General features: G+C 40.6%; 2 long non-coding RNA genes across 4 annotated transcripts in view; both read left to right on the forward strand.

Annotated features, from left to right (window-relative positions):
* Positions 1–4,282, forward strand: part of LOC125937046 (uncharacterized) — a 47,449-nt gene extending 43,167 nt beyond the window's left edge. For all 3 annotated transcript variants that reach the window (XR_007462231.1, XR_007462233.1, XR_007462232.1), the window contains one exon: positions 2,191–4,282. This is a non-coding gene — a long non-coding RNA (uncharacterized LOC125937046). The remainder of the gene's footprint in view (positions 1–2,190) is intronic.
* A 5,297-nt stretch (positions 4,283–9,579) lies between these two features.
* The window catches only part of LOC125937047 (uncharacterized), a 34,551-nt gene continuing 27,373 nt past the window's right edge, over positions 9,580–16,757 (forward strand). Inside the window, exon 1 of the long non-coding RNA XR_007462235.1 lies at positions 9,580–10,247. This is a non-coding gene — a long non-coding RNA (uncharacterized LOC125937047). The remainder of the gene's footprint in view (positions 10,248–16,757) is intronic.

Here is a 16,757-nt window from a genome sequence, read left to right on the forward strand (position 1 = left end):
TGGAAGGTAAAAATCCATTTCTGGATTCTAGTAGAGTAGCAACATACTGAAAATTCCCCATGCAATTCATCCATGCAAACTGCAATATGAATCATAAATAGGTAGTCAGATAGATGAGCTAGAAATCATTCTTCCCAATGATACACAATCTGCCACCTTCATCCTCTACTCAGTTGAACTTTCATAAAATTCTGGGCACGTGTGGGATTTTTTTTTCCAGGTAGGAATATAGGAACCTATATGCAAGATAATGGGTTTGGATATTATACCAGCCAAGTGTCTTGGCTACAAGCAACAGAAACTAACTCTGGCTGACTTAGTGGGGAAAAAAAGGGGAAAAAAGATTATATATATTTGTTACTGAGTTATTAAATAATTCAAGAACATTCTGAAAAGATTTGAACCAGGCTAGAAAAGGAGACCAAACAAGGGAGCCAGGCAGCAAGTGGATCCCAGCCAAGAGCACACCACTTAACCAATGTGGTGAGGAATCCACCACCACCGCCCCTACCACTGAACAACAAACAGATGCTGCAGGTCACTCAGTAGCCACAGACACTGGATTTGGATGGCACTCCTCCTGCTACCAACATTTCGATGCCTCTGGATCAAAGTCACCAGCTCCCAGTTCAAAGTCACCAGCAGGTGCATCTGTGTTGTCAAGCCTGGGTCAAGTGCCTGCATCCTAGCTGCAAAGGAGGCTGGGACAATGTCTGAACTTTTCAGCTTTTAAAGTGGCAGGCAGGCAGCCAAGAAAATAACAGCTATCCATTATAGATATGATATAGGGTGGTAACTAATAGTAACAGATGAAATCTTGGGCTCTGGAGTCGGATTATCTGAATCTGAATTTACGCTCTATTACTAGCTACCTGACCTTGGGCAAATTACTTAAATCCTTAATCATTTCTATTTCCTCACCTTTACGACAGACCCTTGTGAGGCTTAAATAAAACCATCCATGTAAAATTGCCTAGCATGGTATATGTTACATAGTACTTCTATATATTTATATTCATGTGTGTGTATGTATGCCAGTATGCAACACTGATAACAAAGATAGAGCTTTCTTTAAAATATCTCAGACTTTTCATTTAGTTTAATGCAGGACAAGGTAACTAAACTTAACTTTGATTTCCCCTACCCCTCCACTTAAAGCATACATGATATAGCAGAGCAAAACGAATGAAAAAATCATCATAATCCAACATATGCTAGAGAGCATAAAAATGGAAATTCAAAGAAGGACAAGATTAGTTTTGTCTGGGGAGCTAGGAAAGTCATTATAGAAGGAACTTGACAGGGAACGTGAAGAACAGATAATGAACTTCTTTAGACAGTAGAGGGAGGACTTCTGCCAGGCAGTGAGAATACTCTCAGCACAGCTGTGTAAGTGCATGGTCTGCCTGGGAAAGGGGAAGAGTTGGTAAGGATAAGAGCAAGGGATTGGATTGATGGGAAGGTAGAAAAAATGATGTACTGAGAAAGACAGACTAGGGCCATATTGTTAAAACCATACCAGACCTGACCAAAGGCCCTGGCAATGTGTCACATCATTGAGATCAGTATCTTAGGTGATTCTTTATTCCTGGTAACATTTTTAGTTCATTATGTAGAACTAAATCAACTAAGGCTGACTTAAGCAAAACAATGGAATAGGCAGAGTTTGTCCCAGACTTTCCTTTTGTTGAGTCTCCCTTTCCCTCTTAACCTCTATCCCAGGTCCCCAGGGCCATTTGGAAAGTCTCTGCCTGTACATCATAACCTATGTAATGCTGCCAGAGGCTTTAAGCCTTTACTAGTGCTCCCAGCTCCATGCCTTGTCATTCTTCTTCCTTCTCCACACTTGTCAGAGCCCCGGTTTGTTTAATTGACAAGACTGAGAATGTGCTAAACAGATAAGCCAGTTTCAACTGCAGTTCTGGTCCACAGCTCTTCCTCATAACACATTGCCCTAATAGTTGCAGTGGGCCCCCAGAAACAATAGGAGCAGTTCTCCACCTTCAGTTTCTGTTAGCTGCTAGATCTACATTTTACCAACCTCTCCATCTCCCACCCCCAGCTACAGTTAGAGCATGTGCTCTAATAAGGACAGAAGCTCTTTTATAGCCCACAAAATTTGTAGGAAAGCTCAAACAGGATTGTTCTAGAAAGTCTGATATGAGTGATTGCTTCCTCATTTCTTTTCAGGAAATAGAAGCAGCTCTGGGCTGAGGACTCAATCTGCTCTTCCTTTCTGGATGTAGAGTTTGGGCTCAACTTCTCCAAGACCATTAACCCAGTAATCTGAGCTCAGTGGCTCCAGCATCCACATGACTGGAAACAGAAGGGTTTCGCCTCTTGCTGTTGGAGGGGTTTAACACACTGTGGAGCTTAGTGGATTTCTTTCAGGTTTTATTTCAGCTGCCAAGAGCCCAGGGACTCAAGCATTTTAAAAAGCTCAAGGAATGTCAGAGAATTGAGAAGGGACCCAGGGAATTGGTGTTCGCTGAGCTATTGCTGGTGTGCCTGGGATGGAGACCAAGGAGGCCTAGAGATGTGGCCCATCCTGAAGATCTGGCTGAGAGGGCTTTGTGCTGCAGGTCTAGCCTCTTTAGTAATCTTCTCTGGTAAGACACAAGGGATGGATAAAAATGAGCAATTATACTTGAGACAGATCCGTTCCTTCAGTGGCAATATATTTTCCTCACATGCTTTTCTCTTCACAGCAAGCAAATGCATGTGGAGCCAGTGACTATGAAGTCGGTCATATTAAATTTACTCAGTTTTCTTCAAGTCTTCAAGCGTGAAGCGTTGCAAACCTTCATATGTACACTAGGGAAAGAAAGGAAGAAAAAAAAGAATTCCACCGCAAGGCCTAAGGAAAAGGCTGTGGAAAGAAAACAGCAAGATAAAGCAACACAATTTCAAATCTTAATCTCCTGAAATGGTGCCTTTAAAGCCGCACTTTCCACATTTCTGAGTGGAGCCCATCAAAACTCCGTGTCAAATCATGTTATAACCTTGCTTCTTATCTGTTTGTGATAGCTTTCAAGGGCCAGTAATTCCCCCATATGTGGCAGAAAAGTTGATAGTAGAGATTTGCGCACTTGACTAAGCTTCCTGCATTGCTTTTTGTGCAGTGCTGGTGAAGGACAGAGATTTGTTCTCCCTTTCAGAACTAAACATGCAACTGCCAACGACACAGTCAAGAAGCAAACCAGAATCACTCACTTGGTCAGGTAATCTACAGAACGATGACTTAATATTATATATACTCTCTTCTTTTGTCCAGTAAAACACATAGATAGGTAGAATGCCCCTGCCTTTTTTCAAGTAAAAATTAACAGACAAGACCCCATTATTGAGGGAGTGCTTTTTGGTACCCTCTCCCCAGATGCCCTCCTTTGGCACACCTGTCCCATCACCAGGCCTGTAGTTCTGGGTGCCAGCTGGCTCCTGGGGTGAAGACAGTGTCAGGGGCTCAGGAAAGGAAACCATAACACCGGTGGAGACCATAATGTCTGTGGAAAGATTGTGTCATCTGCCTTGGGAAGGGTGGGAGACAACTCACTTTATTTCCTTCTCTATCCACCTAGTGGCACTGACTTCCTGAGGCTTAAACAGGAAGAAGCAGGTGTGACTAGATCTGAGAGATCATGACCTGAGCCAAAGTAGGATGTTCAACCAACTGAGCCACCCAGGCGCCCCTTGTTTTCTTTTTTTGTTTTTTGTTGTTGTTGTTGTTGTTGTTGTTGTTGTTGTTTTTAATAAAGAACAGCTTTCTTTATTTAGATAGACAACATTCTGAAACAAAACCAAAATTAGTTCCTCTTGGCAAACTAATATACTTTCTTGTATTAGGCATGATATCTATTGTTCCCTTTTTTCCTTGACTGTCCAGAGACTCAAAGCTGTATTTTGTGCTTCCCTTTGATTTTTTTAAGTTGTTGTTTTTGTTTTTTGAATAAGCTCTATGCCCAACTTGGTGCTTGAACTCATGACCTTGAGATCAAGAGTCATATGCTCTACCGACTGAGCCAGCTAGGCACCTCCCTTTGATTTTTTTGACACAGTGATCTCCCACTCCTTCCCATCCCTTTCCTCTCCTAACACACATACACACACACTTACCTGGTAATCTATAAAGATGTAGCATAGATAACATGTGTGTAATACTGATTAAATGTTTCAGAATTCTTAAATTCTTAAGTATTAATATGTGCCAAGGTCCTATTTTTTATTTTCTTCTGTTTTATGTATTTTCATCTAAAACCTACTGGATGTCTGAACTCAATAGAAAGAACCATTATATAGAATTTATATATAAATTATATTTATAGAACCATATATAGAATTTATATATAAATTCTAAATTCTGTGAATTCTAAAGGTATCCTAATTCTAAAACATGTTATTCTCATTTTAAGGACCTAAAATATTTCCCCTTTAAAGTTTTTTGGTTTTGTTTATGGTTTTGTTTTTCTTTCTTTTTTTCCCCCCCACTCACTACCATCTCTGTCTGCAAGCCAAGATTATGAAAAGAGATGATATACTTTAGGAAGGGGCCATAGATTCAAAATTAATCTCTACCAAAGTTAATTCCTGCATAAATTAAGCTGAATATGTTTTCCAACACCATAAATTAAACGTAGTAGGTATAAATAAAACATGAACTCAGGTTTCCTCATTTATAACTTCAGATCTATGACACTTCAGCATGGAAAAGGGCAAAGTTGGTTTTGTTTTTTCTCTTTTTTTTTAGAGCTGTTGGGTTAGCCATCTCAAAGATTGTAGTAGATATTGTAAAATCGAATAGAGTTCCTCTCTATGGCTGAAAAAGCTAATAATCAGAAGCCCACAGAAAAATCCCTTCTGCATACCTATGCAAAACATGATGACCCTCTTCCTGGGACCAGCAAACCAGTAGAACTGCCAGGCAAGATTTGAGAATGGAGTGGAGAGGAACCCACAGCTCTGGGGATTAGGAGATTTGTTCTGCATGAAGCACATGGCCAGCTGTTGGCTTCAGGTTATTCTATGGCTACAATTCAGTTCTTGGAGAATCCATGAGGAGGGATGAAAATAAGACGTCAGGAGATCTAGTTGAGAACTAACATGTAGTGGGCATTGGGGTGCACCTCATCACCTTTACTTGGCCAGTATACCCCACTCATCAGCAGTGTGAATGTCCCCTGATAATAGCCTTGCCTGGGAAATTATGCCCCATCCACCCTCCCACCAAGGCTAGGGCAGCCCACAGCCAATGAGAGCACAAGGGGCCAGCCTCCTCCTCCCTGTTCTGTCTTGAGGCTTATACTCCAACACTACGTTGTCCAAATGCAGTAGACATTAGCAGTATGTAGCTCTTTAAATTAAATTAAATTAAGAATTAAGTTTGACAGTTATGCTAGCCACATTTCAAATGCTCGATGGCTATATGTAGCTAGTGGTAACTATACTGAGCAGTGCCAATTACATAGAACATTCCCAACATAGCAGTAACTTTTATTGGACAGCATGGCTCCAGAGACTACCCACCATGGATCAGGCCAAGGTTAGATTTCACCTAGGCAATGCTCATGCTCAGATCACTCCCCTTCCTTATCCTGCTTCCTTGTCTTCCTGCCTCTAATTATCTACCTACCTACCTACCTGTCTATCTAAAGAGCACTGCCTTAGTAAATCATGTGTACCCAAGTCCCTGTGTCAAGCTCTGCTTCTAAGGAATTCTATCCAAGACACCATTTATATTGATTTCAGCTTTAGGCTCACTGTAAACCAGCTAGACATTTATATATGGAAGGCTTAGATTTCCTTATCTTAAAAGATATGCCTGTATGCTTGTTTTCTAAATAAGGACTCATAGTGTCAGTGGGCCAGGTTTTCATAAAAGGAAAAGGGCTCTGGGAATGAAATGAAGTAGTCTTAAATCCCTCAAGATTGTGACTGAGGACTGAGTCTCTGCAGGTGGCATGCAACGCTCAGATTGGGGGTGGAGGCTCCCTGAGGAGTTCTGATAGATTTGAACACTAAGTGCCATTGTTGTGAAAGCAGAATACCTGATTGAAGGTAGAAGACAAGCCATGGTCTCAATGTCAACTTTTACATCCTTAACAGGAACTAAATGTTAAATAGAGAATATTAATTGATCCCCTCCCTGTTATTTACCAGATCTTGCTCTATGTCACCTGTCATGCACCATTGCCTCCACTTAAGTCTTCCCTTTGAGTCTGCAAAGGGGTGGTTTCCTCTTCCTGACTATTTCAGCACTGCTCTGTCCAGTAGAAATACAACGCAAGCCACACATGTAATTTAAATTTTTCTGGTAGTCACATTTTTTTTAAAAAAAGAAACACAGGGTTCCGGGGTGGCTCAGTCGGTTAAGCATCCGACTTTGGCTCAGGTAATGATCTCTGGGTTTGTGGGCTTGAGCTCCACTTCTGGCTCTGTGCTGACAACTTGCAGCCTGAAGCCTGCTTCGGATTCTGTGTCTCACTCACTCTCTCTGCCCCTCCTCGACTCGTGCTCTGTGTGTGTCTCTCTCTCAAAAACAAACATTAAAAATTAAAAAAAAAAAAAAAAAGAAACAGGTGAATTTAATTTTAACAAAAGCTTTTACTTAGCCCCAATATATCCAAAATATTATCATTCCAACATTTAATCAGTATAAAAACTTATTAATGAGGGGTGCCTGGGTGGCTCAGTCAGTTAAGCGTCTGATTGTGGATTTCAGCTCAGGTTATGATCTCGTGGTTCATGAGATCGAGCCCCTCATCAGGCTCTGTGCTGACAGCACAAAGAGTGCTTGGGAATCTCTCTCTTCTTCTCTGTCTCCTCCCTTGCACTCATGTGCGCTCTCTCTCTCTCTCTCAAAATAAATAAACTTTAAAAAAAACTTATTAATGAGACATATTACATTCTTTTTTTTCATATTAAGCCCTCAAGATCCAGTGTGCAGTTTGCACTTATACTACATCTCATTTTGGATTGGCTTTTTCAATTGCCTTTAGATTTTGTGCATATATTATCTATATAAAATTAAAGTATTACTTTAAAAAAAAAAACTTTAATGTTTGAGAGAGAGAGACAGAGTGCAAATGAGGGAAAGGCAGAGAAAGGGAGACACAGAATCCGAAGCAGACTCTAGGCTCTGAGCTGTCAGCACAGAGCTTGACACAGGGCTCCAGCCCACAAGCTGTGAGATCATGACCTGAGCCAAAGTCAGACACTTAACCGACTGAGTCACCCAGGCGCCCCTTTAAATTACTACTTTTTAAATGAGATTTTTTTTTTTAACGTTTATTTACTTTTGAGACAGAGAGACAGAGCATGAATAGGGGAGGAGCAGAGAGAGAGGGAGACACAGAACCTGAAACAGGCTCCAGGCTCTGAGCTGTCAGCACAGAGCCCGACGCGGGGCTCGAACTCACGGACCGTGAGATCATGACCTGAGCCGAAGTTGGACGCTCAACCGACCAAGCCACCCAGGCGCCCCTAAGTGAGATTAGGAACAAAATTATTTAGGGGCGCCTGGGTGGCTCAGTCGGTTAAGTGTCTGACTCTTGATTTCAGCTCAGGTCATGATCCCAGGGTTGTGGGATCAAGCCACACATCAGGCTCCATGTCGAGCTCTTCACTGGGTGTGGAGCCTGCTTGAGATTCTCCCTCTCCCTGTCTCAAGCTCTCTCTGTTTCACTCTCTCTCTCAAAAATAAATAAAAATTAAAAAAAAAAAAAAAAAAAAGTTTAGAACAAAAGCTTCCAAACAATTGAACACAGTTGTCGGCCTTGCAGGTCAGTTGTAATGACCAAATAAGATTATTCACGTTGATGCCCTGTACAGTCTGACACTTAGTAGGTATGAAATAAATCATATATAGGCTTGAAGTAAAATGTTAAAACTTACAGCTACCCTCATTAAGGTTTAAGAGACCCAATTTAATAACTAATTGGTTTAAAATCTAATTGGTTTAAGATTTTCCAACTGCAATGGTACTTTTCTTTGGAAGGAGCATGATGGTGGGGTTGGGGGTAGGGAAAGAGAACTAGTGGGAAGAGAGGGCTGGGCTGGAACTCTTTTGTCACCAACCTAGCATCCAGCCTGGGGATTTTTTTCAGAAAACTATATCTGTCAATAAAGGCTAGGTTTGTCAGTGGGAAGAATGAAGAAGTAGGTAGAGCAAGTGAGGTTAAACAAGCAAGAGGAGCAGTATATAACTACCAATTATCTGGACAAAGAAATGTCCTAGTCACCAGCCCAGGAGAAATGTAATCTGGATAGGACATTAATGCAATCTCCTCCTATGGAAAGAGTAATTGAGAGGCTCTTAATTCTGTTTGCAACACGGTGAACAACACTTAACCTCGTTGAAAGTATCCTCCCCGATCCATGTTACAATGGCCCTAGGTGTGGAGCAGCCTCACTCCTGTAGAGTGTGGTTCTTTCTGCCTGTAGACAGGACCATAGGGGCATGGAAATAAATACATTTTTCAAAAGATGTGGTCTGAGACCACACAAAATGCAATATATTCAGAAATTGGTAGTGATAAGATAAACTTGTAAACAGATGTTCCCTTTTCAAAAAATAGGCTCAGTTGTGTTTTCGAGTGAAATATTTCTAAATTTAAAGCAATGAGTCCAATTTTTAATTTGAAAAAGATACAATAAATAGTCCATTTTCCACCTGTTTCTCAGACCTTTTGAACAGCCTTTGGACTTCCTGGAATGTATGTATTATATTTTGTTCAGATTAACAGTTTGATCCTTTGCTTTAATTGAAAGGTTATTTCACCTAAAACCACATCAGCTTATTATTTGAAAAGGTAAGTAACATGCTGTCTAAAAGTAAGCTTATCCTGGGCTGCCTGAATGGCTCAGTTGGTTAAGCATCCAATTCTTGATCTCAGCTCAGGTCTTGATCTCAGGGTTGTGAGTTCAAGCCCCAAGTTGAAGCCTACTTTAAAAAAAAAAAAAAAAAAGGTAAGTTTATCCTGTAATTCCTGACTGGACAGATATCCTATAGAGCTACATGGTTCAAAATGCAGACTCCTGGGCCCCATCCCAGACCTACTAGAAGGGACTTTCTGGGAGGATAGAAATTTGCATGAGTGGCTGAGCCTGTCTTCCAGATGATTCTTATATATGCCAAAGTTTGAGAAAAGGACCATAACAGAGAGGCCATGAAGGCTGTTGCACAGCTGCCAACTAAGATTCTGTGGGTCAACTGCAGTCCCTCACCTTTGATGGGCCTCAACTGAGTGGGCCAAGAACACCAACTCTGAAGTCAGATATGCTGGCTTGAATCTTGGCTCTACTGCTTTATAGCTGGGTCACCTCAGACAAGCTACTTAAACCCTTAACCTTTGTTTCCTCTTCTACAAAATAGGGTTAATGATTGACTTAACTTCTAGGTTGTAAGGCTTCAGGGAGGCAGAGTATAGTTAATTTTACATGTCAATTTGACTGGGCCATAGGATGCATATACAGATATTTGGTTAAACATTATTTCTAGGCATGTCTGCGAGGGTATTTCTGGATGAGATTAATATTTGAATAAGTGGGCTGAGTAGAGGAGATTGCCTTCCCCATTATGGGTAGGCATCAAGCCTGTTGAGGGTCTGACTAGACCAAAATATAGAGGAAGTGCAGATTTGCTCTCTGTGCTTGAACTGGTACATCCATCTTCTCCTGTCCAGTGACACTGATGCTCATGGTTCTCAAGCCTTCATGTTAGGACTGGAACTATACCACGGGCTTTTATGGGCCTCCAGCATGCCAACTGCAGATCACAGGACTTCTCATTCTCCATAATCATGTGAGCCAGTCCCTCATAATAAATCTCTTCCTATATATCTCTATTACTTCCTGTTGATTTTTTTTTCTCTAGAGAACCCTGACGAATACAGACTTCAGCACATCTTTTAGGGGGATGCACACCAACCCATTGCATGAAACAGTGGCAGTAGCCAAAGAAGACAAAAGTCTGAGAAAGAATTGGGAGCCGGCAGGCATGGACAGAAGACCTACATTAGGCATCACACCATGGATTGTATTTACTGAGTTAGGGGATTGGAGGAGAGTGAAGGCAGCTAGATATGAGCTTCTCTTTCCATCTTTGTTTCCAGCCAAGGAAACCAGCTGCAATTCCAGAGAACACAAAGGGAAGCACTCCAACAAAACAGGTTGCAAAATGCCTAGTTCCTGAGCCAGATGCAAGCAGCCTGTGCTACACGAGAGCTAAAAAAAGAAGAAAGTGGAGGGAAAGGGTGAGTTTGTACTTATTTTTCTCCATTCCCTAAGGCACAATGAAACAGAACTTTCAGCTCAAGACTTTTGCTGCCAGGATTCTAGCAGGGTTTGTCAGACTGCCCTGATCAACTGTGCCTTCATTATTCCTCAGGGATCCCACTTCTGGAAGCATTTTCCACGGCCCATTCAGACCCTATCCGCATCCAAATCTCCCTAAAGGGATGCCTTTTTGTTTTATTTAGTCAGAGTTGAATGTCCTGGTTGCAACCCTAAGGATGCATCACTTATACATTAGTCATTCAGAGTTTTATAAAGAGCCAAACAGAACCATCCAAACACATTCTGAAGCAAAAGCCACATCTGCTGGGCCTTAACACAAAGAATATTCTGTCTCTTCATGCTTAGGATTCCCTTCTTGGCATCCATATGTGTGCTTTTAAATGCTCTGTCAGACAAGCTCTAGATGCTGCCCATGCTCACATTTGTATGTGGGAGTAGGGAGGAGAGGGTAAGGATTTGGGCATGAAAAAGGAGATGTACTGGGGAAGTAGAGGTGAAGCTGACTGGATTGCACACTGGCAGAGCTCAATTGCACACAGTGACCAAAATAAGAGTAATCACAATAACTGCTCCTTACATTTACTGAGCACTTAGTAAGTGCTCTACAAGCATTATCTTATACAAACCTCATAACAACTCTGGATGATAGGAACTATCATTGTCCTTATTTTAAGGGTGAGAATCCTGGGATTTAAGGGGCTAAGGGATTTACCTAAAGTCACACAACCAGTTAAGTAGTAGCACCAGGCCTGAAACCCAGGCAATCTGGCTTTGAGCCAGACCCTCACTATTTTTTTTTATTTTGTTGCGTAATAATTGATGCATAAAGTGTATCAATAAGGCATGTGTGTTACAAAGCATAATAATAACATAAGCCACCATGTAACTTTAAAGCTCCATCACTACCAATATCTTTGAAGTGACTTACTTGCTCCTATTCATTCCATCTCCAGCCTAACTCCCTGAAGAAATCACCATTTTGTGTTTATCACCCTCTAGGCATGTAAAACAGCCTTTACCACATAGGTAGATATCCTTAAAATTATAGTTTTAGTGTGGATTTTGAGCTTTTAAAAAGTAGAATCATATTATACATAATCTCTCATGACTTACGTTTTTTAAAATTCAACGTTATGTTTCTAGGGGCCCCCGGTGGCTCAGTCAGTTGAGTGTCTGACTTCGGCTCAGGTCATGATCTCACAGTTCATGGGTTTGAGCCCCGCGTCAGGCTCTGTGCTGGAGCCTGGAGCCTGCTTCAGATTCTGTGTCTCCTTTTCTCTCTGCCCCTCCTCTGCTTACACTCTGTCTCTCAAAAATAAATAAATGTAAAAAATTTTTTTTAATTCAACATGTTTCTAAAATTCATCCCTATTGTGTCAGTTGACTGTGCTGTCATCGTTTTCACTGCTGGACTCCATTTGTGAAAATAGACCACAGTTTATTTGTACATTCTCCATTGAAGGGCATTTGGATTGTCTCCAGTTTCTGCTGTTGCAGACAATGCTATTATGAACATTTTTGAACTTGTCATCAAGTCCATATGTGCAAGAATTTCTCTAGGGTGTTGCAGGGTCAAAGTAATTTCCAAAGTGTTTGCACCAGTCTACACTCTTCAGCCATTTGTAGGAGTCCTTGTTCCACATTCTCACCAACACTAGGTATTGTCAGGCTTCTTCGTGTTTGCTAAGATAGTGGGTGGGTAGTACCTCATTTGATTTCAACTTGTATTTGTATATCATTATATTATTATATTTGTATTATATTATTAATCATATCCAGATAATGTTTGTTCACATTTACCTCAGTTTAGCCTTCATGTTTACCAGGTATTTTTGCTTATCATTCCTGCTTATATTTCTGGCCTTCCTACTGAGATAATTTTTCTTCTTCCTGAATGATATCCTTTAGAAATTCATTTAGTTAAGAACCATTCATTGTAAATTCTCTCATTCTTTGTACTCTGAAGATACATTTATTTAGCTCTTGTTTTTAAAAAAAATACCTTTCCTGAACTACAGTCTCATTTTGACAGTATGTTAATGAGCTGGAAGATATTCTATTGGTCTCTTTTCCTTTGTTGTTACTGAGAAGTCGACTGTCACCCCACTTGCCTTTCCTTTATAGGTGATCCTTTTTCTCCAGCTGTTTTTAAGATCTTTGGCATTTTGTGGAATCATACAAAAATGTGTGTAGGTGTAGATTTTTTTTTTATTCTGCCTGCTATGTGTTGGTCTTCCTGTAACTGTGGATTCATGGCTTTCATCATATTTTATCACCTCAAACATTGTCTCTCCTCTCTTGCCCTTTCTATCTTCCATACTGTTTAACTTACATGTCATCCTTCTCATCTCCCCATGTCTCTGCACAGTTTTACAGATAATTTCCTCAGCTCTTTTCTATAGCTTATCAATTCTTTTTTCAGCCATTTATAATCTTCTGTTTAACCCATCCATTTGTTATTCATAACAAGATTATAATCTTTCATTTCTGAAATGGATTCCATTTCTGATTTCTAGGTCATTGTTGATAGTCTCTTCCACACACATTTTTAACATGAAAATTTTTTATCTTTAAATTATATTTGAACTTTCTTTTAAGTGTTTCCAGAGGCACCTAGCTGCCTCAGTTGGTTGAGCATCCAACTCTTGATTTCAGCTCAGGTCATGATCTCAGGGTCATGGGATTGGGCCCCATGTTGGGCTCCATGGTGAGTGTGGAGCCTGCTTAGGATTTTCTCTCTCTCTCTCTCTCTCTCTCCCTCCCTCCCTCCCTCCCTCCCTCCCTCCCTCCTTGCCTCCCTCTCCTCCCCCCTCTCCTCCCCCCTCCCTTTGCCTCTCTCACTCTCAAATAAAAATAAAAATTAAAAATAAAGTGTTTACAGTATCTGATCATTACAACATCTGAACTCTTGAAGGAGCACTATATTTGGTTTTTGTTTCTTCTGACTCTTTTTATTAGTTTTCTATAACTGCTATAACAAATGATCACAAAACTAGTGATTTAAAACAGTGCAAGTTCATTCTCTGACATTTCTGGAAGCCAGAAGTCCAAAATTACTTGGTTAAAGCCAAGGTATTGAAAGGGCTGCTTTTTTCCGGATGCTCTAGGGCAGAATCGATTTCCTTCTCTTTTCTAGCTTCTGGACGCTGCCCTCATTCCCTGGCTTGGGACCCCTGCCTTGCATCACTCTTGCTTCCATCATGACATGTCCTACTTCTGTAGTCAAATCTCCTTCTTCTTTCCTCTTTTAAGGATACTTGTGATTGCATCTAAGGTCTACTTGGATAATCCAGGATAATTGCCCCATCTCAATCTTAATCTTAGTTTCCAGCTGCAAAGTCCCCTTTTTCATGGTAATGTTCACAGGATCCAGGGATTGGGTCTGGGATATTTTGGGGGCCCAGTTTTCAGCCTACTATATATTCATTATGTCAAAGACTGCTAGTGGTCAGTAAGTATCCATTCTTCCATTCCTTCCTAGGAATGAAAATACTAATTTTTAGCCATGCTTATTGCCAGCCAGTTTAAACTCCCTAGTTTTTGTTTTGACATCCAGATGTGACCTTTGGGATTAGAATTTTGCCAATAAGTTCTAAGTGGAAGTGCTATGTACAACTTCCAAAATATGTTTTTAAAGAGAATAGTTATGCTTTTCTTGTCCTTCCTTCCATAATGGTCTGGAATGTGGATAGCTGGAGCTCCAGCAGCCACCTGGGATCACAAGAATAATGATCATAACCAAGATCTCAGAGGGTTCATGAACCATAAGAAAACAGGTCCCTGATGAATTTGTGATAAACCTTCCCTGAATACCTACTTCTTGGTTTGTTTAATATGAAAACAAATAAACACATGTTTCAGCCACCATTATTTGGTGTTTTTTGCCATGTGATATTACATTTAGTTCTAAGTGATATAATCATTATGTCTTGTTTGGTAATTTTTTATTGTGATTTTTTTTTTAGTTTTACATAATCTGTGAGAATCCTGTAAACCTGAATTAATGACACCTTGTCCAAAATGGATTTGCATTTACTTATTCCTAGAGTCATGTGTACCACCAATAGGAGACAGCTTTAACCTTCTTAATGAAGGAATGGGCTCCAGCAGCAGGGTGACTTTAGCTTCCAGTCCCTGCATTTGTGACTGGCATTGGCATTTATCTTCCAAATTTACAGTTTTCTTTCCTTTCTCGATCCTGGTTTTAGCTTACTATGCATGTTTGTATGTTCTTCTTTTGCTTATTATCATTGGAAAGTTCCCTTTGTTTCTGGTGAGAGGTCAGTGTATTAAAAAGCATGTCATCCCCTGGATGCAGCACCATTGCAGTACATCAGGATATCTTGTTCACCATCTTGCCAGGAACCACCCCAGTTTCATCATTAAAGCGTGCCACAGAGACTTTACATCTGATTGGCCTACCCAACATTTTGGTGAAAATTTGGTACAAGCAGAACTCTTCTGAAAACCAGATTGGTAACACTTTCTCTGACCATGGACTCCACTCATTTATTTGTTATCAGGGGTTCAGCTCACAGTCATTAACTCTGATTCTCTCTTTTAGAGTTTCTAGCAGCTCTTTCTTTCTTTCTTTCTTTCTTTCTTTCTTTCTTTCTTTCTTTCTTCTTAATGTTTATTTATTTTTGAGAGAGAGGGAGAGACAGAGTGTGAGCTGGGGAAGGAGCAGAGAGAGGGAGACTGAATCCGAAGCAGACTCCAGGCTCTGAGCTGTCAGCACAGAGCCTAACGTGGGGCTCAAACTCATGAACTGTGAGATCATGATCTGGGCTGAAGTCAGATGCTTAACCAACAGCCACCCAGGCGCCCTAGTGGCAGCTCTTTCAAATAACACAGGCTCCTTCCTCTGTCCACAAAGATTTTGATACACCTCCAGAAATATATATAATAAAACTCTACTAGGGGCACCTGGGTGGCTCAGTTGGTTGAGCATCCAACTCTTGATTTTTGCTCAGGCCATGAACTCACGGTTTGTGGGATCAAGCCCCATGTCGGAACTCTTCTTGGGATTTATTCTCATTCTCTCTCTCTCTCTCTCTCTCTCCCTCCCTCCCTCCCTTGCCCACTCTATCTCAAAAAATAACTAAATACACATTTAAAAACTCTACTAATGAGATAATATTGCACTTATTATAATATGTGTAGTATTCTGCAACTTGCTTTTTAATGTAGTAATACCTCATATCCATCTCAGTACTTCTAGTCATCTTATTCTTTTTTCATAGCTCCATAATATCCCATAGTGTATATTATAGTTTCTTGGACAATTTGTTGATGGATATTTAGTTTGTTTCCAGTTTTTTTTAGTGTTTATTTATTTTGAGAGAGAGAGAGAAAGAGTGGAGGAGGGACAGAGAGAAAGAGAGAATCCCAAGCAATCTCCACGGTGCCAGTGCAGAGTCCGATATGGGACTTGATCTCATGAACCATGAGATCATGACCTGAGCTGAGGTCAAGAGTCAGACACTTAACCGACTGAGCCACTGAGGCACCCCCTGTTTCTAATTTTTTAATATTATAAATAGTGCTGTGCTATAATAAGCACATATATACATTTTTGTGTATTTACATATGTGAGAGTAAATATATATAAAGGACTTCTAAAAATAAAATTTTTAGGGTCATCTGTATGGCTCAGTCAGTTGAGTGTCCAACTCTTGATTTCAGCTCAGGTCATGATCCCAGGGTCATGATATCAAGCGCCACAACAGGCTCTGCACTGAGCATGGAGTCTGCGTAAGATTTTCTCTTTCTCTCTCTCTCTCTTTCTCTCTTTCTCCCTCTTGCACTCTCTCTCTCTAAAAAATGCATTGAAAATAGTTTTTTTTTAGTTTAAAGAATATGAATATTTAACATTTTTGTAGATGTTGCCAATCTGTCTCCCCCAAAAGCCATACTAATGGTGTTTTGTAACAAACTACTAATGCAAAATTGATGTCCATTTTCCCTAATTCCTGAGTAGGGATTCCCTAATTTATTTCAGAATGGTGGTATGCCTACCTAAAGGCTACACTTCATACCCTTACTTTCAGTGAAGTATGACTACATGACTATCTCTGGCCCCTGAGCTGTGAGTGGCAGTGTTACTAGAATATCGTGCAATATTGCTTACTGGAAGTTATGCCACTTTCTGCCCTTCTGCCTTTATGCCTTCTTCCAACATATGTAGTGGGTTTTTTTTTAATGTTTATTTATTTATTTTGAGAGAGAGCATGCATGTGGACGAATAGGGGAGGGGCAGAAAGTGAGGGAGAGAGAGAGAGTCTCAAGCAGGCTCCACACTGTCAGCACAGAGCCTGACATGGGGCTCTATCCCACAAACCATGAGATCATGACCTGAGCGGAAATCAAGAGTAGGATGCTCAACCAACTGGGCCACCCCAGTGTCCTTGCAGTGGTTTTATGGCTAGCATTCCATAGAGAAGAACATTAGAAATGATGTATGTACT

Source organism: Panthera uncia (assembly GCF_023721935.1).
Source record: "Panthera uncia isolate 11264 chromosome A3 unlocalized genomic scaffold, Puncia_PCG_1.0 HiC_scaffold_11, whole genome shotgun sequence".
NCBI lineage: Eukaryota > Metazoa > Chordata > Mammalia > Carnivora > Felidae > Panthera > Panthera uncia.